Genomic DNA, 26201 nt, shown 5'->3' with positions numbered 1-26201 from the left:
TAAGAACTGATCCATTTTGCAAGCAGACTCTGAGATAGCTAGGATTGTAGGCCAGGTGCCAAGGTATTGTTATAAAAATAAAAAGAATCTAAAAAGGTTATTTTGTCAACCAAAAAAGTCCAAAGAGATGATTTATGGGCTTAGTAAATGTGGGCAATGCAGTGTCTGTAATGTTTTGAGTGACAACAGGAGCTTCGTACATCCTATAACAAATAGGAAGTATGAATTTAGAGTCAAGGTAAACTATAAAACAAGGAATTTAGTATACATGGCTGTGTGTTCAGCTTGCCCTTCCTTTTATGTTGTCATGACCACCCGCTCACTGAGAGAGGGTCAGAGAGCATTTGACTGCCATCAGAAATAATGAACCAGATAGAAGTGCTCTAACCAAACATGCTATCTGTGCAGGAGGAACACATCCCTTCCAATTCAAAGTTATTGAATGTATTTTTCAGGATTCAAGGCTGGGTGACATGAAAAATAAACTGGAATTGAAAGAGCTGGAATGGCTTATTGAGTTACAGGCAGAAAAAGAACCAGGGTTCAATGATAAAACATCGATTAAGCCCTATCTAAAAACAAGACACTTATAAAATCTGCTCATATTGTTTATGTTTTATTAAAAACTATGCATCTGGTTTGTGTATATACCTGTTTTAATGATTTGTACTTCAGTGATGAAATGTTATTTTGTGTATTAAATTTTGGTGTTAGCAAGATGCAATATGTTTTTGGCTAGATACCTGTTAATATGCTGTCTCTTTAACTTGAGCGCTGAATAAAGTGGTTTTAGCTTATGCTTTTTCATTCATGGTCTGAAGAAGCATCTGTGATGTGAAAGCGCCAACAGTATTAAAGTTTTATATATTATTTCTGCCGTGTTTCTCCCTGTGCTTCATATTGCTGAAGAAAATTTGTTTGTTGGTGTGAGAGGGAGTTAATTCAGAGTAGCTACACTATTGACTTTCATTGCTTTTGTGATACTTTATCCATATGTCTGTCTGTCTTTTTCTGCTCACATGCACTCGCTACCTTTTGTGTCAGCCAAGGCCTCCTGCCTTCCCCCCACAACACCCTGTGTAGATGATGATAACTGTGCCATATCCTTGTTCTCTTTTTTTTTATTCAGCAATCCATAAGTCTTTTGTCTGATCCCCAGAGATCATAGCTGACTGAGTGCTTAGTATATCTGTGTTTGTGATTCACTTTTGCAAATTGTACTACTTTCTTACAGGTCTTTGCAATGTGTACATCCCTCTCAACTTCTTAGACCAAGTTATAAATAAAATTTGGACAAAGGCCCATTTTAAAATATTTTGGGACAATTTTCAAATATTTTGGTCTTACAAACTTTAGAAAGTTGATAGAATAACAGATTTTGCATTACCATGAATTTTCTGAGAGATATGAAGTCTGAAAGTGAAATGTGTGTCATTATTTTCTAACTTCAGTCATTAATGATTTGCCACTACAAAACTACGAGGCCAAACTCTGGACATTCTGTGAAAATCTGTATATTTGAGAGATATGAATGTGTGAATCTTTGATGCATGAGGCCTTTTAGCTGATAGAAAACACATGCGTTGACATGTCAGTGCTGTCACATACTGATGTCACTGCTGTAAAAACCATCCACCTTATACTTGCTTACATTAGCAAGTAACAGTATGCAAGGATATACCATCCCTTTGTGTTCTTAGACATTTATTTTTCTACTCCATGTTCAGCACTTACCTTGGAAGTCTGGCAGTTGCAAGAGTTTTAATTTGAGGCTGACTCTGTCTGATACTAGCAGTACACAACCATTACATGGGTAAGTAGAGGTTGTAAGTATTGCCTGGCATCAATGTTACTGTATGTATGTGCATAGGATGAAGGTTTTAGCCCCTTAGGTGGTGAGCATGTGTGCTATCAATTGCCTCTTGTCCAGTGCAAGGGCATATTGTGCACACCTACGTCTACCTACACCGACAGTGGCTGGTGGTTCCCCCTCTGACTCCTCACCTGTATGTAGCTGTGGTGACCTTGCCAGTCATGGTTGGATGTGTGGCCCTTCCCCTTGGTGTTCCTGATGAAGTTGTTTTCTTAGAGTAATATTGTGAAGCATGGCACAGTGGGTTAAAATTTCAGCATATGCACAGGGATTGTACTACAAGGATCCTCCAGATGTATCTAGACATTGAAGCCATGAATTTAGCAGCCCAAACACACAATTTATGATGTTTCTTGTTTGAGTATGTGCCTCATTATAGCATTCTTCAGTTGGTGTGTGTGCATTTCTTACAGAAACACAGGCTTTAATGAAGCTTTTGGGCTCTCAACCCTTCATCAGCATATAACATTATACATTTTAATCCATTTAAATAGAGGAAACAGTTAAAATCACATGATCAAACCAGCCAATAAAACATACTAAAAGGAAAAAAGGAATCAAGTACATCAAATTCTGTAAGGAAATATGTGTGAGTCCCTTTATTCTAAAAACCATCATGGTAATATACTTAAGATTATTTGTTATACTACAAAATTAATTGTGTATTATAAATTACTCATTTGGCGCTTCACTAATACTGGTTTAATAGTAAAAGTACCATTCAAACCAGGTAAAGTGTCAGCTTGTAGTCTTATTATCCATTCTAGCTCTCTCATATCTAAAAGTTGTTAATATCACCCCCTCACACCCACTTGCACTACATCTATACATCTAAACTTAAAAGTGTGGTTGCTGAATTCATATATATGCTTAAATAAAGCATTTGTCTGTATTTGTCTATTTATCTCTGATCTATATTCGATTATACAATCTTTGAGCCTCGATAGTCTTTCCTACATAAAAAGCCTGACATTGCATGCAGGTGGCGAGGTAGACTAATTTCATAGTATTACAATTAGCACTACAGTAAAATTGAAATTTTTTATGTGTGACAGGATGTTTAAAGGTACTATCTGTATCTAAAATGTCAATGCAACAGCTACAATTGTAACATTTATAAGTCCCTATCTTACTATGTATGGTATTATGTTGTTCCACAAAATCTTTATAGCACAACATATTCTTTAAACATTGACTATTCCTATAGGAGAAGCTGGGTAATGTTACAATTGTAGCTGTTGCATTGACATTTTAGATACAGATAGTACCTTTAAACATCCTGTCACACATAAAAAATTTCAATTTTACTGTAGTGCTAATTGTAATACTATGAAATTAGTCTACCTCGCCACCTGCATGCAATGTCAGGCTTTTTATGTAGGAAAGACTATACGTAGGCTCAAAGATCGTATAATCGAACATAGATCAGAGATAAATAGACAAATACAGACAAATGCTTTATTTAAGCATATATATGAATTCAGCAACCACACTTTTAAGTTTAGATGTATAGATGTAGTGCAAGTGGGTGTGAGGGGGGGGTGATATTAACAACTTTTTAGATATGAGAGAGCTAGAATGGATAATAAGACTACAAGCTGACACTTTACCTGGTTTGAATGGTACTTTTACTATTAAACCAGTATTAGTGAAGCGCCAAATGAGTAATTTATAATACACAATTAATTTTGTAGTATAACAAATAATCTTAAGTATATTACCATGATGGTTTTTAGAATAAAGGGACTCACACATATTTCCTTACAGAATTTGATGTACTTGATTCCTTTTTTCCTTTTAGTATGTTTTATTGGCTGGTTTGATCATGTGATTTTAACTGTTTCCTCTATTTAAATGGATTGAAATGTATAATGTTATATGCTGATGAAGGGTTGAGAGCCCGAAAGCTTCATTAAAGCCTGTGTTTCTGTAACTACTGTGTTCCTGCTGAGATTTTGTTCTATCTACGTGTTCAGTGTGTGCATTTCTGCCAGGTATCATCAGCCACAGTTCAAGTGCATAACCTGCAACCCCCAGCAACTGACCATGTGGGATATCCCCCCTAAAAAACATCTGATACAGTTGAGAGTTGTGCCAGATATGTGAATCATAGTAGCTCCCTGGGTTGTCAGCATACACATTCAGGATGATTCAATTAGCATTACACATGACCTGCCAATTAATGCAGTGAAAGCCCTTTCTGTTTATGTACACCCTTCCCTGCTCCCCAGGTGGTGCTTTTATTTCGATGTATGTATAGTTTATGGCACCCAAGAATTTGGGGTAGTGTGCTGCAGGGTAGAACTCCTGCATATTTGTGGCTTTGTCCTCAGGTGTACAGGGAAAATGTATGTAGTCAGTGGCATGCTGTATCATAGCATTCAGGAATTGATGTAGGATCCTGGATGCTGATCCCTGTGACACCTCCAGTATGTCTCCTGTTAGTCTCTGAAAGGTTCCTGTAGCTAATATTCTAAGTGCTACCATACATTAGTCTCCACCAGTATTGGTCCCCCTTGGTTTTCCCTTGCTCTCAGTGATAGAGGTTTCTGAGTTCATGCAGTGTGTCCCTATCCACCCTGTTGCGCCCTACAATTTCCACCTTATGCAGAACATGAAAGTTAAATGGTGTCTGAACTCCCTTCTTCTTCTTGGCCATTGTCTATTAGCAGCAGCAGCATAGAGCTGGGCCTGTTGCACATACACATGAATAACAGAAACAGCAGCCCCTAATATTCTTTCCGTGTAGACTAGTTTCCACGGCTGTATTCCAGTAGGTCTAGGAATTCGTAAGCAAAAACTGCAATGAGTCTATATGATTGTTATATAGTTTGTTGAATAGCTCCTTCAGCTTGGACTGGATGATTAGCATACAAATCAGCTGCTTATGTTGCAATTAGCATGTCAAGATGTTTACCGTGTTTGCACGGCTCAATACAAAATGGTGTGCTATTTATTGTGTGCTCATCGTGGTGAGATGCCCATATGGTTTTAGCAGGCCATGTAGGCTTTATTGAATCTGCACATTAGTCTATCCATTAGATACATTTTTGCAGATGGAGAAAGGCAATGAGTAGATGAATGGTAAGTAATTGTACTGTAAAAAATAGAATATCAACTTTGTAGACCATTGTTGCTGCATACTCTTAATTCTGTAAAAAATGATGTGCTTAAGTGTTGTTAAACAGCTTAAATTTAATTGTGAAAAAAAGTTAAGTAAGTATCAGTGGGGGAAGGAAAGGGGTATAAGGGCTACATTAACAAGACTAATAAAAATGATTACTTACAGCTTTCAGAAGATGTAAGGTGCATCAGCAGCTGATATGAAAATGTGCTGGAAAATGTGACATTAAAAAATAGAAGACTGCTTTAAACAAAATAAATCTGTGAGTAATGACATACCAAGGAGTAGGCAATTCAGAGGCATGTAACATGACCACTGTAACAGAAATACACCATGATATGCAACATATGCAAATGACTTCATCATAACATGCAAATATGTGGCACTATAAAAAGGAGATGCATTGTGTAAACAAATGATGAAAACAACCATGATGGCATGATTCAGAAATGTATACAATTTGTGTGATGAGTCATCAAGATCTAATAATCTCAGCAGCAGAATGTTTCTGTGAACAGAAGTTTCACTTACTGTAAGATTCTAGGAGTAGCATATATTTGATATGGTCAGCATGTGTTAGTGACTGCCTTGGGAGCCAGTGCCTGGGATGTCACATGCCACCACCAACTGATTGCATAAGAGTCTGACAGTGGCAGACATGCCATCATCTTCATGACTACTACATAGTTGACCATTACTGTGTGTGCAGAGACATTATATGGGAGCTAGTAGACATGTGCCATCCTAACACTGGATCAAGGGGGTGCATGGACTGCCTATCAGAGTACACATGAAGGTTTTGTAGTATTAACCATCTTTACCATGGGGACCTTTCCTTTGTTTGACAGGCAAGGACTCTGCCATCTTCATCCTCGTGAATCTTACACCAAGTTCTTGATGTGTTGCTGATGCATGTGGAGGGGTGTATTTATTTTCTACAAATGGGGGGAGAACCATCACTATGCAGGCATTCTGTTCCATTGCCCATTTCCCTGAGGTTCTGAAAGCTACTGATTGCACCCACATTTTTATCAAGGCCTCACCTGTTCCAAATGGCATCCAACACACCAACTGGAAAGACTTCCTATCCATCAACTGTCACTTGATATGTAGTGCACAGATTATTCTATACAATGTGCTGGTGTACCAAAAAAGGCAGTTCCTATGATTCCAACATCTAGCACACATGCATGCAATCTACACCAGTATTTCACATAGGATAACATTCCACAGAGTCATTTAGTTGATGGTTGCACACATTTCTTCCATCAGAAGCAAGGAAGGATTCAAAAAAATGAATGTAGACAGCCAACCACTCCTAATAGAGTATGCCATTTAGATTTGCAGGTAATGCTGGAGATGTCTTGGAGCCATGACTGATGACCACCATCTCGAATTCCCCAACTGTGTCAAACACAGTATAAAAAACTGCACTGCTGTGTGCGCGCATGCATACACACACACATGCATAATGCCGTCAAGTATCTGTTTGGACTGCTGAACACCCATTTCTCCTTTTTGTATACATCCAGTGGTACACTGCAGTATGTACTGGACTCATGTAGCAAACTATTTAAATTCTCTGCCATGCTAACTAACTTGGTCCTACAAACACTTTTACAGCAAGGGAAGTCCATAACACTGGCTGACATACTTGTAGCAGCAACAAATGAAGTGAAGAGTGAAAGCTGTCAAAGGAACAAGCTGTAGCAGGCATTCATGCAAGGCATGGAGTGCAATGCATCATGATACTGGCTAAGAGATTGTGTCTGATCCACAACTAGGGGCCTTAACAAGAAAAACACAGAACAAAACTGATGTATGCATTAATATACCAATGCTACAGCATTAACCCACCCAGGCCATGTATTGCAAACCATTCGCTAGCCAAACTTTTGATAAACATTACTATACCAACATGTCCAAAGACATATGTCTGGAGCATTTCTACTTGGGCCTCCACTGAACATGGGCTCTGTCCCAGTTGGACTTTCCCGGTAAACAAATGATAAATAAATAAATAAATACAGAGTGGTCACAGCACAGCAATCATCAGTTTGCAACAGTGGGCAGAAACCCTAGCACAGAAGGGGGTCATGGATAATTTATATTGTAATCACACACAACTAAGGGGTTACATGGTTTTAATGATCAGTTCATGTAGAGATGGGATGGAGTTTCAGGGAATGGAACATTGGCTTATTGTACCATGTGGCCCTGCAGTGTCAGGCTTGGAGGCAGCTGGCCATGGGGGTGCGTGCCATGTCAGGTTGAAATATGATAATGCTGCCCTTACTTCCACTTGTGGGATGCCAGCAGAATGATGGCATCCACTAACCTGTGGTCAAGCATGGGTAGGTGTAAAGCTCCAATGAAGTGGGCTGGGATTGAACTTCAGGAACTTGACTGTGATGTCCAGGAAGTGTGCTGACAGTGACAGAAAGAGCATCAACTATGGGCATGAGAGTACACAGTGAAGCTAGACAAGCATTGTCAATGTCCAAGAAAACATCTGTGATCACTGGCTGAGGAAACCATTAACAGTATGGACAGATTGGCTGTCTTGGGAACAATGTAAACTATCTGTGTTAGTGAGCTGTGTACTCCTGCAATGCATGGCCATCATGTAGCATGACAATGGTGGCCATTTCTCTGCAGTATAATGGAAGCACTAATGGATACCAATGGGGCAGCCACTGTTCTCAACAGACAAGTTTACTGACATCTGTATATAGAGCAACTCTCTGCCTATGGTATAAAATGTCTCACAGATACTGCATTGATTAAAAGTCTTTATGTAGGCCATGCAGCACACTGATCAGCTCTGACATGGTTTATGAGTAGCCATATTCAACTTGCTTACAGACCGGCACATCCACTGATTGATGCCATTGGTAATATCCAGGTCATGGAATGTTCTGAAGTCATGATGCTGAAGTTACCCTGCATGCCACTTTCCTGAGACATGTATGCACATCTTAGTGATATTGTAGCCCTCTGATAGTGCTGCAGTGGTGCTAGCTGTCTATCAGCTAACACGAAAAGGATAACCAACTCTAAACGCAGGTGATGTTGAAGGTTCATCCTAGACCTCTTTACTGCCATCAGTCTGGCTTCACTGATGGGATTGCTCACTGTGCCAGCGTGTCCCTCGACTGTTCCAGCTGCATGGTGCCATTATTGTCAATGTCTAGACTTGTTGTGCCATACCCTTTCATATTTCATGTGAATGCATACTGACAACATAACAGTTGTAAAGCCAGTGCAGTCATGTGACCCTTACCAGGATTTTCAACACAGATGTCCATATAGAGGTTATTTCAGATGCAGCCCTGATGTCCCTATTAGCTATAAATGCAAATGTATCTGCCAGAGTGAACCAGGCAGAGGTGTGAGTTAATAACCACTTGGAATGGCATGTACCACTATTCACCAAGGGCATCCTCTACAGACACTCAGGAAATCATACCTCATGGTGCAGGCTGTGTCTGCCATAGCCCTGAAGTCTTTAAGTGAAATAAATGCAGATGTGTATATCAGAGCAAAACATTCATAGGTGCTAGGCAGTGTCCTGTAGGAATGGCATCTGACAGCATTCACCTGATGCATCCCCTTGTGACATGCAGGTAGCTATCATCTTCTCAGCTTCTGCATCTAGAAAAACAACAGGTATAAGGTCTTTCTTACTGTCAACATTAAGGGATTGAAGGAATTCATAAGAGTCTGTGAGGCATCACTTTGCTGGGGTTCACAGCAAGGAATCAAACTGTCATTGGCTATTTCTTAGTCTTGGTCTTGGCATGCAGGAAAATATCAACAATCTTGCAATGTTTCAGTACTATTGTCCTATTGTGGCTACCCATGGCACTGATGTCCTCCATCAGTATATTCTATACCTGGTCGCAGATGACCTTGTCTACTTTATGGTGTTCAAGGATATGCCTGACATGCGCAAATAGAGCCTACAGTAGCACCTACATGTCCTCTGTGGTGAATGTCTAAAGACATTGTCATTCTTTCTGTCTGTTGATAGCTTAGATATACCTTGGGTACACATGTAGATCAGTGTGGGCATGCACGACAATCCATGTCAGCCAGCATTTTCCCTCACTGTTCACATCACCCTTGTGGTGGTCACAGCATTATACACTGCTATACTGTAATTATCACATTATGCCATAGTGTGAAAGCTAAGGGTATGTGTTCTGTCACCTTTACTAAGAGCATGGTGTGTGCCTGGTGTACTTGAGGCCTGACATACCCTGTATCCTGTTACACCTACATGGCAGGACTGTGACTGACCCTGTCTGTCATTCCTGTGCCCTGGCTTAATGAACCGCCCACAGTGCAGTAACCTGCCCTATCTATTCCCTGTACTCTGGCTGAAAGAAGTCTCACTCCATTACCACCATTGAACTGCAACCTGTCCTGACTTTTCCTGTACCCTGGCTGAATACTCCCACACACACAGGACAGAAGCCAGTCCTGCTTATTCCCTGTTCCCTTTCATATTAAGCATCACCACCCACCTCTCAGACTATTGACTTGGTCAGTGCAGTGTTATTACACACACATTGCACAACAGTGTGACAATGTCTTGGCCTGCCATGTCCCTATGAGCAGTGAGTGTAGTTCTTAGTACATTAGCAGTTATCCCATCTGCTGAAACTTTCGCTATTTGGTAGTGCACTGTGATATCCACGTTCTTCAGGTTCTTCATACTGCATGTTGTAAAGTGGTCTCCTGCAAAAGGGTAACCACATTTTTTGTTGCACTAAAATGAGGCCTGTATGCTTTGAGGTAGTTTAGTGTGATTACCTCTGAAATGTCCCGGTAATGCAATGGATGTCAAATAGGGTGTGCATATCTGTGGAGTCTAGCTGCACAACTTCCACCCTTCCCCATGCTACTGACCATGTAAATCACACTGCCATAGATGGACATTGTACTACTGTGCTGTCTGTTGAAGCATATCTGGTGGAGTTTGTGATGCTTAGTATTGTACCTTACCTATTGCTTTCAACCTTGGACTTGACTTGGTAAGCAGATGTGGTCTTATTAAGATTTGCCTCCATTGGAGCTCCAAGGTGGTCCAACGGGTCTGTAAAATATTTTTGACCCTTGATGTACATGCATCATAACTAGTACCTACTGGGTGATTATGAAGGTCCCTTAAATAAGGTGGATGATTAGCATCTGCATGCCAGAGGTGAATGATGCCACTGGCATCAACCATTGCAATGAGAAGTGCCAGTATAAGCACTGAGACATGAGGAGTTGCTAACAAGAACTTCTTTGTCAGTGGAACTAAGATGTCAATGAGAGAAAGTGCCCCAGTATTACAGCAAGCAGCATCTTTCTGCTGTACCACTGTATAGTAATCCCAGCACCTACGTCTGCAAATGAATATGCTTGTTTACTGTTTTGCAGCAGCTAAGAAGATTGATGAAAACCATATTTCCTTCCATATGAAGTAGTCCAGTCTCTCCAAGTATAAGGGTAAGTGAACACTATTGCCGGCATTAATATACAACTGCACATGATCTGTGTACCACAGCACTGAGCAGTTCTAGTTTGTTTCCCTGCATTTTAATATTAAAGAATTGCTTAGCTATTCCTTGGTTACAAAGTTTTTTTCTGCAGTTACTGTACTACTGTACTTATCTAGTCCACTTATATCTGCAAATGTAGCCATGTTATCATGTATTGCATACTAGAATGCAGCACTGCCATTATTTTAAATTACTTTGCTGACTGATTTTCTTCCTACCAGGTCATGTTTTAATAAACTGGATCACATAACACTGTCCATTGTATTTCAGTCATGTTTTTGGTCTGGTTTCCATTCTTCTCATTTTGTTTTGTTGTTTTGTTTTTCTCCATTCAAATTCCTTTTCCTGCAGGATCAATAATATAGCAGGTACAGGGGAGACAGCTGTGACACCCAACACTGCTACCAATAAGTGACAGGAACCACTGTGTTTCATCCCCAATGTTGGGCCAGTAATTAGAGACCCTGAATCCTCACCACTGACACTGGAAAGGGATGTGCACTTGGAATACAAATGGATACACTCAGCATTTCCAGATGCAGAACTCTCTGCATTAAGTACAAGTTCCCTTAAGAGCACATGGGAACACACTCAGCCCAGGGTCTGGAGGTCTCTATATCTATCTCCCTTCAGGTCCCCAGTAAGACTCCCCACTGGTACAGCTGTAGGGATAGGCCCTCAGCCAAGTGTCGAAGCCAAATCCTCCAACACCCACTCTGTAAACCCAGTGCTTTGTGTCCCTGTCCCAAGTAACTGAAACACACACTCTCTAAGATTAAATTTTCACACACATACACACACACATGCACACACACACACACACACACACACACACACACACACACACACACACGCACACACACACACACACGCGCACACACACACACACACACACGCACACCCACACACACACACACACACACACACACACACACACACACACACACACACACACACACACACACACACACACACACACACACACACACACACACACACACACACACACCTGGGAAAGGTTGGCACAGATTTACTCGCTCTACCAACTTTGACCAGACTATAAGGTAGTTATCAATGCCAGCAGTCAGTACTATAAGGCTCTTAACAAAGGGTATCCAATTATACTGTGTAATATTAATCCAAATACAAATGACAGTAGTTCGCCAAGATGGCCAGGCCTTCTGGAATGGCCCACACAGTGTCACCAAACAAATATAAGTACTCTTAAAGGTTAATACTTTTGAAAAAGAACCAGCAACCATGAAGTTTAAATATATTTAATAATAAAAGTACATGAAAATACTGAATATATATTCACAGTAAACCGCATAGTTCAAATCACAGGAAATGTTGAAAAGAACACTGAAGGACAGACTCAGACAAGTAAAGAAAAATAATATCTAAACTAAGCTTTACTATATTCCTGAATGAAAGTAACAGAATTTTATTGTTTCCTAGTTAAGTTATTTACTTGGGCAAGGCAAGATGAAATATGTGAGCAGTCTTTCTAGTCAGGCCCCAAAAGGAATACTCTATATTCTGAGATTACTCCCTGTAAAATATAATGTCTAAGATGACTTGCAGAATGACCTAATCTGGTCACCTGACTATAGGTTCCCACAATATCTCCTTTGGAAGTTTGAGACAGGACTTTAGCAGACTGCTACAATACGCATTTAGAGCTTTTATGGAAATGCCTAGGAGCTAGAAACATTTACAATACTCTCCCATTCTTTAAAAAAGCTAACAGATAATGGGTGCTCCCAGACCTACCAGTTCCAGGTCTATTCAGCACTGTGAGGTGCTGTTCAGTGATTTAACAGGTCATTTACATTTTCCTTATTTCTTTTAAATTAAGCTAGCAGGTTAATCATTGCTATGCCACTGTCATCTAAAACATATACATTTAATTCAGATACCATAACACATGTGCATTTCTCTTCATTTCAGCAGGGTGCACTGTTGATACATTTTAACACAAGCAGAGCTCACTAATATTTTCAGCAAAATCATCTGTATAGATCAGGTTGATATACTAATGACATTCAATTATTTACAAAATTCCAGCTAGCTGTGCTGGCACAAGTCTTACATTTACTGCCCTTCTTCTCCCTGGCATGGCTGGCAGTACTTCCTATTGTCACATCTCTCCCCCCTTTGAAGAATGAAGCTAGCTTTTCAAGTGAACCTTGGGAAATGTGGCTTGACAGAAATAAGCCTCTCTGGGAATATGTTACCCCATTCCATGTCTTGAGAGGCCATCTGTGTTAACATTGCTGACCCCACTATGGTGCTGTACTGCCATGTCATATGCCTGCAATCCTAAGGTCCACCTTAATAACTTGTTATTTTACTGGCTGGCTCTATGTAGCCATGTTAAGGGATCATGGTCTATAACTGCCATGAATTTCCTTCCATACAGATAAGGTTGACGTGTCTGCAGTGCCCATGCTATGGCTAGACATTCCTTTTCTAGAGGTACATAGCATTCCTCCCTGGGATGGAGTCTACAGCAGAGATATACCACTGCATGGTCTCCTTCATCTAAGGAAACCTGGCTAAGTACAGCCCCCACCCCATGGTTTGAAGCATCCACCTACACCACAAATTCTTCTCTGTAATCTTGACTGGCTAACACAGTGGGTCCTCACAAAGCTTCTTTAAGCTTCTGGAATGCATGCTTACATGCTAGGGTCCATACCACCTTATCTGGCCTGTTTTTGCTTTTCGGGTCTGTGAAGGGAGCAGCTATGGTAATATAATTGAGAACAAACTATAGTACCCTGCTGTCCCTAAGAATGGTCTCATCTGTTATTGAGTAACAGGGGCAGACCATGCCTGAATGGCTTCCACTTTGGCAGGTTCTAGCCTGATCTTATCACTCCCCACTCTATGTTCCAGGTCGGAGACCTCTGCCATACCCACCTGACACTTACTGGGGTTAATGGGCAACCCTGTCCTCTGGAGTCTGCCTAGCACCTCCCTGACATGCTGAAAATGCTCTTGCCGGGAATGGTTATAGATGGCAATATCATCCATGTAAGCAAGGGCATAATCTCTTGCTCCTGCTAAGAAACAATCCACCAGCCTCTACAAAGTCACTGGGGCATTTCTAATCCAGTAACATCCTTGTGAACTCTTACAAGCCAAAAGGAGTCACAAAGGCTGACTTTATCTAGTGTTGGGACCAAGGGCACCTGCCAGTAGACCTTGGTAAGATCAATGATGGTCAGATGGTTAGCCCCACCCAGCTGCTCTAGGGCTTCATCTGTCCTAGGCATGGGGGAAGCATCTAATACTGTGTGACTAGTTCCCTGTAGTCCACACAGAATCTGGTGCTGCCATCCTTCTTTGATACCAGCACCACTGGGGAGGCCCAGGGACTGCTGAACTCCTGGATTACTCCCTGTTTCAACATCTCCTGTATCTGTTCCCTAAAAGTCTGCCTGATTCACTCAGGCACCCTATAAGGGGCCTGGTATTTAGGTCTTTGGGGCCCTGTATCCATATGGTGATACACCAGATGGGTGCACCCTGGTTTCTAAGATAACATGCCCCCAAACTCCTGTAACACTGCTCGGATTTCTCAAATCTGGGTAGGGGATAGCTACTGGAACATTGCTATTCTTTCTACTGAGCTGTCAGTCTCAGCTGCACTGAGGAGATCAGTCACCATATTCCCCTCAGACTCCTCCTGCCATCCACTGCAAATAATCAGCACAAGGACCTCTCTATCATGGTAAGGCCTCATCATGTTAACATGGTACAATTTATGTCCTTGCCTTCTGCATAGCAGTTCTACCATGTAGTTAACATCACCAGCCTTCCTTACCAGCTTGCCACAATAGACTCCTTGTGGGATTCACACTCACTCCTCCCATTCATCAAGAATCAAATCTAGAGATCCCCTCACCCTATGCCAATACAGCAACTCCAAGGGTGAAAAACCTGTGGATTACTGGGACACTTCTCTGTAGGCAAACAATAGATGGGGCAAATAGTTGTCCCACTCCCTCTTAAAGTGGTCTACAAATGCCTGTAGCATGGTTTTTAATGTAGAGTTTAACCTCTCCACAAGACCATTAGTCTAGGGGTGGTAGGGGGTAGTCTTTAGGTGCTTCACCCCACAGTGATCCCAAAGACAAGCTAGCAGGGCTACATGGAATTGGCATCTCTATCAGTCAGCATTTCTCTTGGGAAACCTACCCTGCTGAAAATCTCTAGCAAAGCATTTGCCACCTTCTCTGCCTCTATGGAGGACAGAGCCACCACCTCAGGGAATCTAGTAGCATAATCTACTACCACTATTCTATACTTTGTCCTTGTGGAACCTGGGATGCTCAGAGTCCTCAGAATATCCATAGTTACCATTTGAAATGGCTCTTCTATCACAGGCAAAGGCATCAAAGGAGCTTTGACCATGTCTCCTGCCTTGCCTACTTTTTGGAACTGCTCACATGTCCTGAAGTACCCTGTTACATCTCTGGAAATCCCAGGCAAATAAAAGTTCTACATAATACATCTTTTTGTACACTTTATGCCCATATGACTGCAAAGGGAATGTCATGCGCTATGGCTATAAGTGCCAGACAGTAGGATCTGGGTACTACCAAGAGCTGTATTACCTCACCTTCTAGCCCATCCTCAGGGCTCCACTCTCTATACAGTAACCCTTTGTTCCAGTATACAGACTCCCCTTTTCCTTGAGAATAGGGTGTGTTCCTAGCTACCTCACTCAAACCCTGTAATGTAGGGTCTGAGAACTAAGCCTGTCTCAAATGTCTCTTTTTAACCCTTCCTAGCTCCTCTTTCACAAGAAGTCTGGTCTCTTCTGAGAGTGGTGCCTCACTGTCAGCCTGGGTACTATGACTCACCTCTGCTCTTGCTGCTACTCTGCCCAAGGGAACATCAGGGGTCCATATTACGTAGTCAAACTTTTTCAAGTTCTAATGCCATATGGTCGAAACCATATGTTCGAACTTGTAAAAGTTCGAATATGTAAAAAAAATAATAATAAAAAAAGAAAAAACATAACTAACTGTTGTAAGCAGGGGGAAAAGTCCCCCTGAATCCCCCACACTCCCAGCACTTTAAATATACCAACTCTGAGATCGCACTACAGTGCAGTAAAGGCCACACTGTAGTGCTATCTTGGAGTTGCTATATTTAAAGAGCAGGGGTTTGGGCAGTGCAGGGGGGCTTTCCCCCTGCTTACAACAGTTAGTTTTGTTTTTTTTGTTTTTTGTTTTTTATTTTGCATGTTCGAAGTATTGAAACTTCAAACATAAGGGTTCGACCTTATTACGTTTGAAGTTTCAACACTTTGCTCATGTAACAGGAACCCAAAATCAGTACCCACCAGCAGCTGTGGCTCACCTTCAGTCTCAGTGCTACAGGTTAGCTCCCTTTCTGAAGTAGCTACATCACCAGTCTTGGCTTTGCTGTATGAACTGTCTAGTACCCCCCCCCAGGCTACTAGACCCACATGCCTGCCTCCGAACCTGACTGCATGTCACTGCATGCACACAAGATACTGCATTATCAAAAATCATTCCATATCAAGAAATCTACATGGATATCCTAAAACAAACCTACTTGCTTGCTTTCTTTTCCACCTCCCAGTCAAGGTGAACCCTGGACAAAGGCATTCGGAATGGGATCCCTCCTAAAGTTCTGACTGTACTGGACTCCATAAGCAAGTACTGCTCTTCTTTAACCACTGCAGGCTTCACAATGGTTATATCAGAGGCTGTGTCTTTCTTAGCAGGGGCCTGTTTTCTAACCACCAATATTACGTATAAGCTCAATATGTAGTTTGGTACCCCTGTTGTCTCCAGACAACTTACTACTGGCATTCTGCTATTCCACTTGCTGGCTCCCCCACCTTTTGTTCCCTACCTTGCCTCGATGGACAGTTATATGCTACATGGCCCCACTGGTTGTATTTAAAATATTTAATCTTTGATCCTGGCCATGTACCAGAACTAGTGGCTTCCCCTTTTACTGGCAGTCTCCATTAGGGTGTTTAGGCTGCCCAATATGGGTTCCCTTATATCCATGTGTAGCACTGGGCATCCCTTTCCTGTGCAGTGATGCTCTGCTTGCTAGGTATATGTCTCCCTTTTCCCCCAATTCATCTGCAGAGTTGCATTTCCTGTATGCCAACCAGATTCTCAGGTCCTCAGACAAAATGCTAAGCACTTGTTCCTTCACCAAAACTTCTGCCAGCATTTCAAAAGTGGTTCATAGGTTCATAGGTAGGTACTAGGCTATTGGCCCTAGGGCCTATACAAGCCTAGCCAAAAATGTACTCTGGCTTTCGCCACCCAAGAAAATTATTTTCCTGTGCCCCTGTCAAGCAGAACCACAGAAGTGATCCCTGGGGTGAATTTCCTTATACCCATCCAATCATCAAGATTTTTCTTGAAGAGTGCTAATGAGGAGCTCTGTTTGACATAGACAGGTAGTCTGTTCCAGAGTATGGGAAGTCTCTGGGACAGGAATCTATCCCTCCAGCATGTTCTGTTTATTGTGGTGACAAGGTTTAGGTCCCTAGAGCGTGTAGCTCGGAGGGATTGGGATTTCTTTAAGTGGAACATGTCCAACAGCTCTGGGTTTGACATAGCTTTGTATGTTAGGCAGAGATCGCCTCTGAGTAGGTGATATGTGATGGAGTAAAGCTGGAGTTTTTTGAGACGGTCTGCATATGGCATCTGTTTGAGGCCAGTAATCCTCTTTGTGAGGTATTTTTGCGGCCTTTCCAGTTGTTGTAGATGTCTTGTGAGATACATACCAAAAGGGGCGTTGTACTCTATAATGGGTCTAATGAGTGATGAGTAGAGGGGAACAATGACCTCTTTTTTTCTGGATGAGAAACCTTTTGTGATGAGGTGTGCCACGTAGAAGGATTTAGCCTGACATGCAGTCACCCACCTATGAAAATAAGTGCTTAGTTCAGCAACATAATCACATACACTTTCATCTGCCTTACATCTATGCTCACAAAACTATTTTCTGTAAACTTCAGTTGTTAATTTAAAATATTGTAATAAACAGTGCTTAACTTGATTATAATCTAAAAGATCAGTATCAGGCAATTTTGAAACAACAATTACAGCTTTGCCATGGAGTAGGGAGTGAGGAACTGTACCCAGAGCCCTCAGTCAACATTGTACTGTTTGCATACTCTTTCAAACATTTGAATAAAACTATCAAAATTATTACCTTCTTAGTACTGAGGAAGAAATTTACTGACCTATATTGCTTCTGGGGTATGGTTACCCCTTCCCCATTACCTCTATGACCCTGTGGAAGAGTCAGCATTTCATTTTCATGTTGGCTCTGCCTCTCATTTTCTTAGGCTTCCAGACATCTCAGTCTCTCTTATTCTTCAGCCTCCCAAGTGCCGCTTTCGCTCTGCTGATTCTAACTCCATCTGTTTGGTTTCCAGTTGAAGTCTCTTTAACTCCAGATGGATTATTAAGTCCTCTGAGGAAAAGGTGAACTGTCCTGTTTCTGAGAGCTGCAGTCCCCATCAACAGACTGGTTATCCTCCTGGTTGCTGGTCTGTGCTGTAGCTGGGATTAAGGCTACAATCATTTCCCCTTTAGTCAGGTTGGCATGCCCCAGTCCATTGGCTTGGCACATCTCAGCCAAGTGGTTCCTTGCCAGCTTGCCATAATCCTCTGCTGACATACTTGCCTCCTTCCCTGGCTAACTGAGCTAACAGAAAGTAAATACATAAAACAATTGTGATATGAAACTGTAATTGATTACCATGTGGCTGCTTGAGAGTGAAAACACTTTCTTTAGTGACCACTGCTTACAGGCTACAGGAATTCGATATCCATACCACTGCTCAACAATATGTGAGCATGTGATGATCCCTCCACTGCCAGCCAATTAATATGTGGCACACCACTGCTACCAATATGTGATGGGCACCACTGTGTGTTGTCCCCATGCTAGGCTAGTAATCAAGGAGCCTGAATCCTCACCACTGACACTGGAGATGGACATGCACTTAGAATACAAATGTATGCACTCAGTATTTCTAGATGCAGACCTCTCTGCATCAAGTACACAGGGAACACACTCTGACTGGTGTCTGGATGTCTCTATATCTTTCTCCCTCCCCACTGATACAGCTGTAGTGGTAGGTCCTCAGCCAGGTGTCCAAGCCAAGTCTTCCAGCACCCTCTATAAACCCAGTGCTTTGTGTACCTGCCCCAAGTAGCTGACACACACATACACTGTCTAAGATTTAATTTTCACACAAACACACACACACACACACACACACACACACACACACACACACACACACACACACACACACTTAGAAAGGCTGGTACAGCTTTACTCGCTCTACCAACTTTGCCCAGACAATAAGGTAGTTATCACTGCTACCAGTCAGTACTATAAGGCTCTAACAAAGGATATCCAATTATACTGTGTGATATTAATGCTAATACAAATGGTAATAGTTTGCCAAGATGGCCCGGCCTTCTGGAGTGGCCCACACAGTGTCACTAAACAAATATAAGTGATGTCAAAGGTTACTATATTTAATAATAAAAGCACATGAACATACTGAATATATTTACAGTAAACTACAGAGTTCAAATCACAAGAAATATTGAAAAACTGGACAGACTCAGACAAATAAAGAAAAACAATATGTAAACTAAGCTTCACTATATTCCTGACTGAATCTAAGAGAATGATACTTTTCCCTAGTTAATTTACTTACTTGGCAAGGCAAGATTAAATATGTGAGCAGTCTTTCTAGTCAGGCCCTAGACAGAATACTCTACATTCTGAGATTAGTCCCTGTTAAATATAATATCCAAGATGACTTGCAGAATGACCTCAACTGGTCACCTGATTCTAGGTTCCCACAATATCTCCTTTTGAAGTCTGAGACAGGACTTTAGCAGACTAATGCAATACGCATTTTGAACTTTTATGGCAATGCCTAGGAGCTAGAAACATTTACTACTTCCTCTCCTTCTTTACCAAAGCTAACAGATAATGGCTGCTACCAGACCTACCGGCTCCGGGCCTTCTGAGCACTGTGGGGTGCCATTCACTGATGATTTATATTTCCCCTATTTCTCTTAAAATAAGCCAGCTAGTTAACTATTGCTGTGCCACTGTCCTCTATTAAAACAAATACATTTAATTCAGATACCAAATAAATGTACATTTTTCTTCATTTCAGCAGGATGCACTGTTGACACATTTTAACACAATTAACACAAGTAGAGCTCACAAATACTTTTTTAGCACAATCATCTGTACAGATTGGCTTGATTTACTAATAATATACAATTGTTTATAAAATTCCAGTTACCTGTGCTGGCACAAGTCTCACATCTACATCCCTACATCTCTCTGGCATGTCTGGCAGTACCTCCTATTGTCACAACAGTAACCATCATGTTCTGCACTGGACACCCCAATGATTACTAGGTACCCAGCAATCCTCAGGCCTGTCTTTCTGCAGGGTAACAAGATCATCTCTTGGAAGGTTACATGGAGGGCTCACTGATGGACTCCACTGCTGTTTCCCTAGTGCATGGCATAGGTTCCCATTGAAGAGTGATGTGAAAAATCCCTCCAGGATCACTCAGCACAAAAATTGGCATTTGGTGAGAGTCAAGGTGGACCCATAGCTCAGTGGCATAACTGGGTCTGTTGAGCGACTCCTCATGGGGCTGAAACAGTCACAAAACAGGCCAGTCTTGGTGGAGGTGACTGTTTCTGACTGACTCCCCCCTGGACCATCTCGCCATGGTACCTTCATTCCATCCTTTCCTCCATTACAGTGTGCTCCTTTCTTGCATATGTGTCACTCCTCACCCTTGGATTGCAGTCAAGTCCTCTGATCAGTAGATGTACACCCTCTTTCAGTCTGCAGCGTACGACTGTTGCCTCTTTTAGTGCCACTACCTCTCTTGTCAGTCTTTGTCATTATTATATGTTTGTGTGTCTGCCCCTGCTGCCATCTCTGGGCCATCTTTCCTACCAACACCTGCCCCATGCTACCTTCTCTACTCTTCTTATAAGAACGCACATGTTCTACAAAAATATTCCCTTTTCCCACACCTAACTCCACACCACCCTTTCCTTACCATTGCCCTTTATGAGTTCCTCTGCTTGCTCTTCCCCCTTTCTGACTGTCCTATAGGACTCCCCTTCCTTTACATTTGCATAATACAATTGGCTGATATTTTTCTTATGCAACTATTTTATGGAGTCCCATCTGTGCTTCTGTCACAGCTATGAGGGGTCTTGATGCATATGTAAATGCATATAGCATCAGTTATGCTACCTGCATGCCAATGTCCCTGGGTCACATGAACACATATACTCAGTACCTTCACTTGCCCTGTGACTGTCATTTCTGTGACTGTAAGGCTTCACTACTCTACACTAAATCAAGCATGCCGCACAATATCAGCACTCATATATACTTTATCCTGTTTAGAACACATTTTGCTATCTTCACTATGCTGTTAACTGCAGCACAGTCATGTTATGTTACTGAATACCCCAATTGTCTTGAGACATTCACAGCATATATATGGGTTTCTTCTGGGGTTTATTTTATAGCTGAAGAAGTTTTGTTAATATTATTTCTTTTTACGTGGATCAATGGTTGACATAAAAATATCTTAATGTGAAGAGTAATATCAGACATGGGTGTTTCAGAGTCTATAAATCTTGTGCTGATGGACATAAAAAAGATCTTTTTAGAGTGTTCTGGCAGAAAATAGCTGTTTACTATTCTTTTCTGTATGCAGATGATGTGATTAATGAATGAAAATCTGATAGAGTAACATAAGTGTTTGGGTAGTACCTTTAAAAATCAGTAAGGATTTACATCTGGACTGGAAGACACAAAAAATATGCAGAATTTCCTTAGGAATAATAATTTGGATATCCTAGGTTATCACTTTATATGGAAAAGATGAACTGTGTATACATATTGTCAATTCATTAGTAAATATTAATGAAATGTTCTTTGCGTCAGTGAACTGAACTGAATTAGTGAGATTTTCTAAGAGCAGATCAGATTTTCTAATTTATTTCAGTGTAGGTAACATCTTATTTGCTGGACATTGTCAGGTGATTTGGTCAAGTTGACTAATATCACCAAAAATGGGCATGAGTATTTCCTGGTCATAAGTAGTTTGAAGATCTGACGTACTCTGACATATACCAGGGACCCATGCACTGGCCAATGTGTGTCTGTCCTAAAGCCCAGCACCCCTGGGTCAGTAAGCTACTGCTTCGCCATTGTCAAGATGCCTAGCTACTATATCCAAGAATTATTTTCAAAATGGAATACAATAATATTTACTACTGAAGAAAGACTAACCATTATAAAAATGATAATCCTACCTAAAATCTTATACATAATACCATCCATTCAAATTCTACCCTCAAAAAGGTTTACAAATAAACTAAACACTTTAATACTAAGATTCTTTTGGTCACAAAAAAAACCTAGAATTACTATTAATCAACATACTAACAGCTGGAAGAATGGTGGAATAGCTTTCCCAGATTTAAATCTCTATTCGATTTCCACTATAATCAGATCAATTTCTCAGGTCTTAGATATAACCTATTTAGCTAAATGGAAATCTTTATGGGAAGTATCAGCCATGGAACTTATAACGACACCAACAACTTATCGACTAGAATTCATAAACACACCTTTTATATGAATCTTAAAAGAATATTTTATCACACATACTAATCTTAATCATACTGCCAGTTACATACATAATATTATAATTAACTTTAGAAACTTTATATATAAACATGTTAAATATAAAGACTACTTTTTTTTGTTATTTCCTATAGCATATACACAAGAGACTTTTGTTACCTCAGATATTAACAAAATTTCTCAACTGAAAAACAATGACCTCAAATACTGGTTCCAGCTAACTTATGAATACAAGACTAGTTCAATGGATCATATTATACAGGAATATACACTTAATAATTCCTCATGGTTAGATATACAAACACTTATACTATATCTTGATAATAAGCTGAAACTAGCAAACATAACGCCAAGATATCATTACAATTTCTTCAATCAACATTATTACACCAGCATACATATTCAGGTAGTCTCTCCTTTATGTATAGACCTTTAAAAGAAGAAACATTTTCTTGCACACATAACTACTGGAGTTATTATAGTTTATTTACTCAGAATTCCCCAAGTGAGCAAGATAAGGTTAATATTTATTTATTTATTTATTTATTTATTTGCAATTTGTTTACCGGGGAAGTCCACTGGGCTGAATTGATCCATTTTCAGTGGAGGCCTGGGGAGAAAAGCTCCAAGATGCATTATGCAATATAGATACAAATGATAGTTAATATTAAAGATCTTTTCTGTAGAATAGTTACTCATAAATGCATTTAATGTCATGCATAGTTAACAAATTCATTAAGCTTGAAGGTAGGGATCACACAGTTTCATTTGAGGAAAACAGATATGGGTTAGGTGTGGAAACAGTTTACATACAAACCTTTTAAGAAAATGTAAATATGCTTTACATACACACATCAACAGTAGAATGCTATTTACAATATTTACAAGGTTGGGCTGTGTGAGGGTAGCTGTAGGAGGTGAGAGCTTAGAGAGAAGCTATAGAAATTGTTGAGCGCTTAGATAGACTCATAGGAAGATAACTATGAGAGTTGTAGAGTTTGGGAACCAGAGCGAGAACCCCCTTGGATTAGGTTGGGTGAAGGCATGTACATTTCCATTTAGTGGACAGCTGTCTGAATAGTTGGGTTTTGAAATTTTCTAAGTTTGGTATGGTTCTTAGTGTGCATGGAAGGGAATTCCATTTTTTGCCTAGTGAGAAAGATAGGAGAAGTTGACCAGCAGGACATTTAGGTTTATGGATAGTAATTAAGTTCTGATTTTCAGATCTGAGAGCTCTGTTGGGTGTATAAGGAGGAAGGATGTTAGTTAGAGTGGGACATTTTGTTAGTGAGTTGGAGATAGTCTAGGTAGTTTTGGAGTTCAAGCCAATTCAGGAATTGTAGGGTTAGCAGTGATGGGTGGTATTTTTAGATTTAGAGGCAAATTTAGAGATTTTGTTGTAGCAGTTTTCTAGTTTAGAGGTGATAGAGGAGGACAGGTTGGTTAGGAGAGGGGCTCCATATAATAAGGAAGGAAGAAGATAAGTTGAGGCCAGAATTTGCCTGGTAGAGTTGAAGAGAAAGCGAGTATTCCTATACAGCATACCTAGCTTTTGGTGGGTTCTCTTAATATTTTGTTAAATATGAATATCAAACTTGAGGTGTTCATCTACAGTAATGTCAAGTAGTTTGGCAGAGGGGACTACTTCTATAGGTGAGTTGGTTTGACTATAGACTTTGAAGTTGTTTTTATCGTAGGAGAGGGCCTTTGTAGGAGGGAATAGTAGAATATTTGATTTATCTGCATTGAGAAAGAGGTGGTTTTGGTGCATCCAGTTTTCAGTTGTTGAGAAGGCAGTTTGGGTTTTAGTAAGCAATTCAGAGAGGTTTGAGGCAGAGCAGACTAAGGTTGAATCGTCTGCGTATTGAATGATTTTAGCATCAGGAATAGCAGTGTGAAAGTTATTGATGAAGATGTTAAAAAGCACTGGCCCAAGGATGGATCCCTGTGGTACGCCAGTTGGGGTAGGTAGGAAGAAAGAGATGGAGTTCTTCCATTTAACTACCTGTGATCTGTTTGTTAGATAGCTGGAGAACCAGGATAAAGCATTATGTGAGAGATTAAGGTTTGAGAGATGACAGAGAAGGTGCTTGTGGGAAACAGTATCAAAGGCTTTAGACAGATCGAGTAAAACAGTAGAAACTAAGTGGCTTGAATCTCGGGCTTGATTGATAGTTTCTAGGAAAGAGAGTAGAGCGGTTATTGTGCTATGGCGTGGATGGAAGCCATGCTGGGTAGGAGTGAGAAGATTGTTTTGGGTCAGGAAAGGCATAAGTTGGAGGTGGATGCATTTTTCTAGGATTTTGGAGATTGGTGAGAGCAAAGCAATGGGGCAAAAGTTTGAGATGCTGGTATTTTTGCCTCCTTTATGAAGAGGAAGAATATAAGCTGAGCGCCAGAGTTTGAGGACGTATGATTCTTTTATGGATCGGTTGATAATGATGCTGATTGGGAGTGCAATGCCATCAGCAGTACATTTTAGGAAGGAAGACGGAATATTGTCGGGAGCTTTAGAGCAAGGTTTAAGTTTGGACAAAAGTTTTTTTATAAAGTTAGTGGAGATGGGTTTGAGATCAAACAGATGAGGTGAGTTAGAAGGGGTAGAGTGTAGAGCAGTTGGGTTATTATTGGGAAATGTCTTGGTGAGGGTAGTAATAGTGTCTATGAAAAATTTGTTAAATTCAGAGCCTAGTTCAAGATCAGATTTACTTGGGTCAGGACAGGGATTATTCCTGGAGCCTGGATTGAGGAGTGAGTTTACTGAGTTCCAGAATTTTTAGGGGTTTTTATTGTTATTGGACTGAAGTTTGATATAGTAGGATTTTTTGTCTTTGGTGATTAGTCGTTTTGCACGGTTGCAGAGCTGTTTATATTGGAGCAAGGTATTGGCCAGTTTATTGTTTTGGTAAAGTTTCCATAGTTTGTCTCTGTGCTGCATAATCTGTTTTGTCTCTTTGGATAGCCAAGGAGCAGTTTTAGTTTTTATCCTTTTGTTTCTTAGTGGGGCTAGTGAGTTTAAAGTATCAAGGAATGCAGAGTTGAAGTATTCCATAGCCTTGTCAAGAAGAAGGATGTTTAGAATTTGCCAGTTCATCTGTTTGAACGTATTTGAGAAAGTAGTTGGGTTGAAGCTACTGAGGTTACGAGTTTGAATGTACTGATGCTGGTGTGGGGAGGAACTAGTTGAATGATGCATGAAGGCTGGGAGGTGGTCGCTAAACATTTCAGGAATTGTGCCAGAATTGGTTATTTTATTTGGATCTGAGACTAGGATCCAATCTATAGTGGGTCCAAGAAGGTTTATTTTGTTAGGTCGAGTGATGGAGGGGATTATTTGAGTGAAGTTATAGAGGTTAATGGATAGGGAGGGAGAGGGGTAATTGATTTTATTCCTGTCAATATGCACATCACCAAGGATATGTTTCATTGTACATAGTAATATGCTACAATCAGCTGGGAAAACATCATTTTCTCTGAAATGGAAGATTTACACATGGAGATTCATGAATAGATCCTTTTATACACCACAAATAATGGACAAAGTGAATAAAAAACAGAACATCTGTAACAGATGCAACTCTAATGTAGATATTAACTCGACACATATGTTTTTTGACTGTCCAACCTTAAATATATTTTGGAATAAACTTTTTACAAGCATTTTTTTTCAGACAACTTCATATTGAATAAATCATTAATCATATTTAATACACCTGTTCCACAATGTGTTAGGAAAACCAAATACTCATTACTATGGACTATACTGGCAATAGCTGGAAAGATCAAAACAAAAAAATTGGATTTCAAAACATCCTCCTACATTCTCTGAGTTTACTAATTTATTAAAAGAAGTTAGTCATTTACAGATAAGAACCATAACGTCTAGAACATCTAGAAAAACATATGAAC

This window comes from Protopterus annectens, chromosome 3.part0 (assembly GCF_019279795.1).
Source record: "Protopterus annectens isolate FY-2018-M chromosome 3.part0, PAN1.0, whole genome shotgun sequence".
Taxonomy (NCBI): domain Eukaryota; kingdom Metazoa; phylum Chordata; order Ceratodontiformes; family Protopteridae; genus Protopterus; species Protopterus annectens.
The sequence above is the reverse complement of the archived record's forward strand: the minus strand, read 5'-3'. Positions refer to the sequence as shown.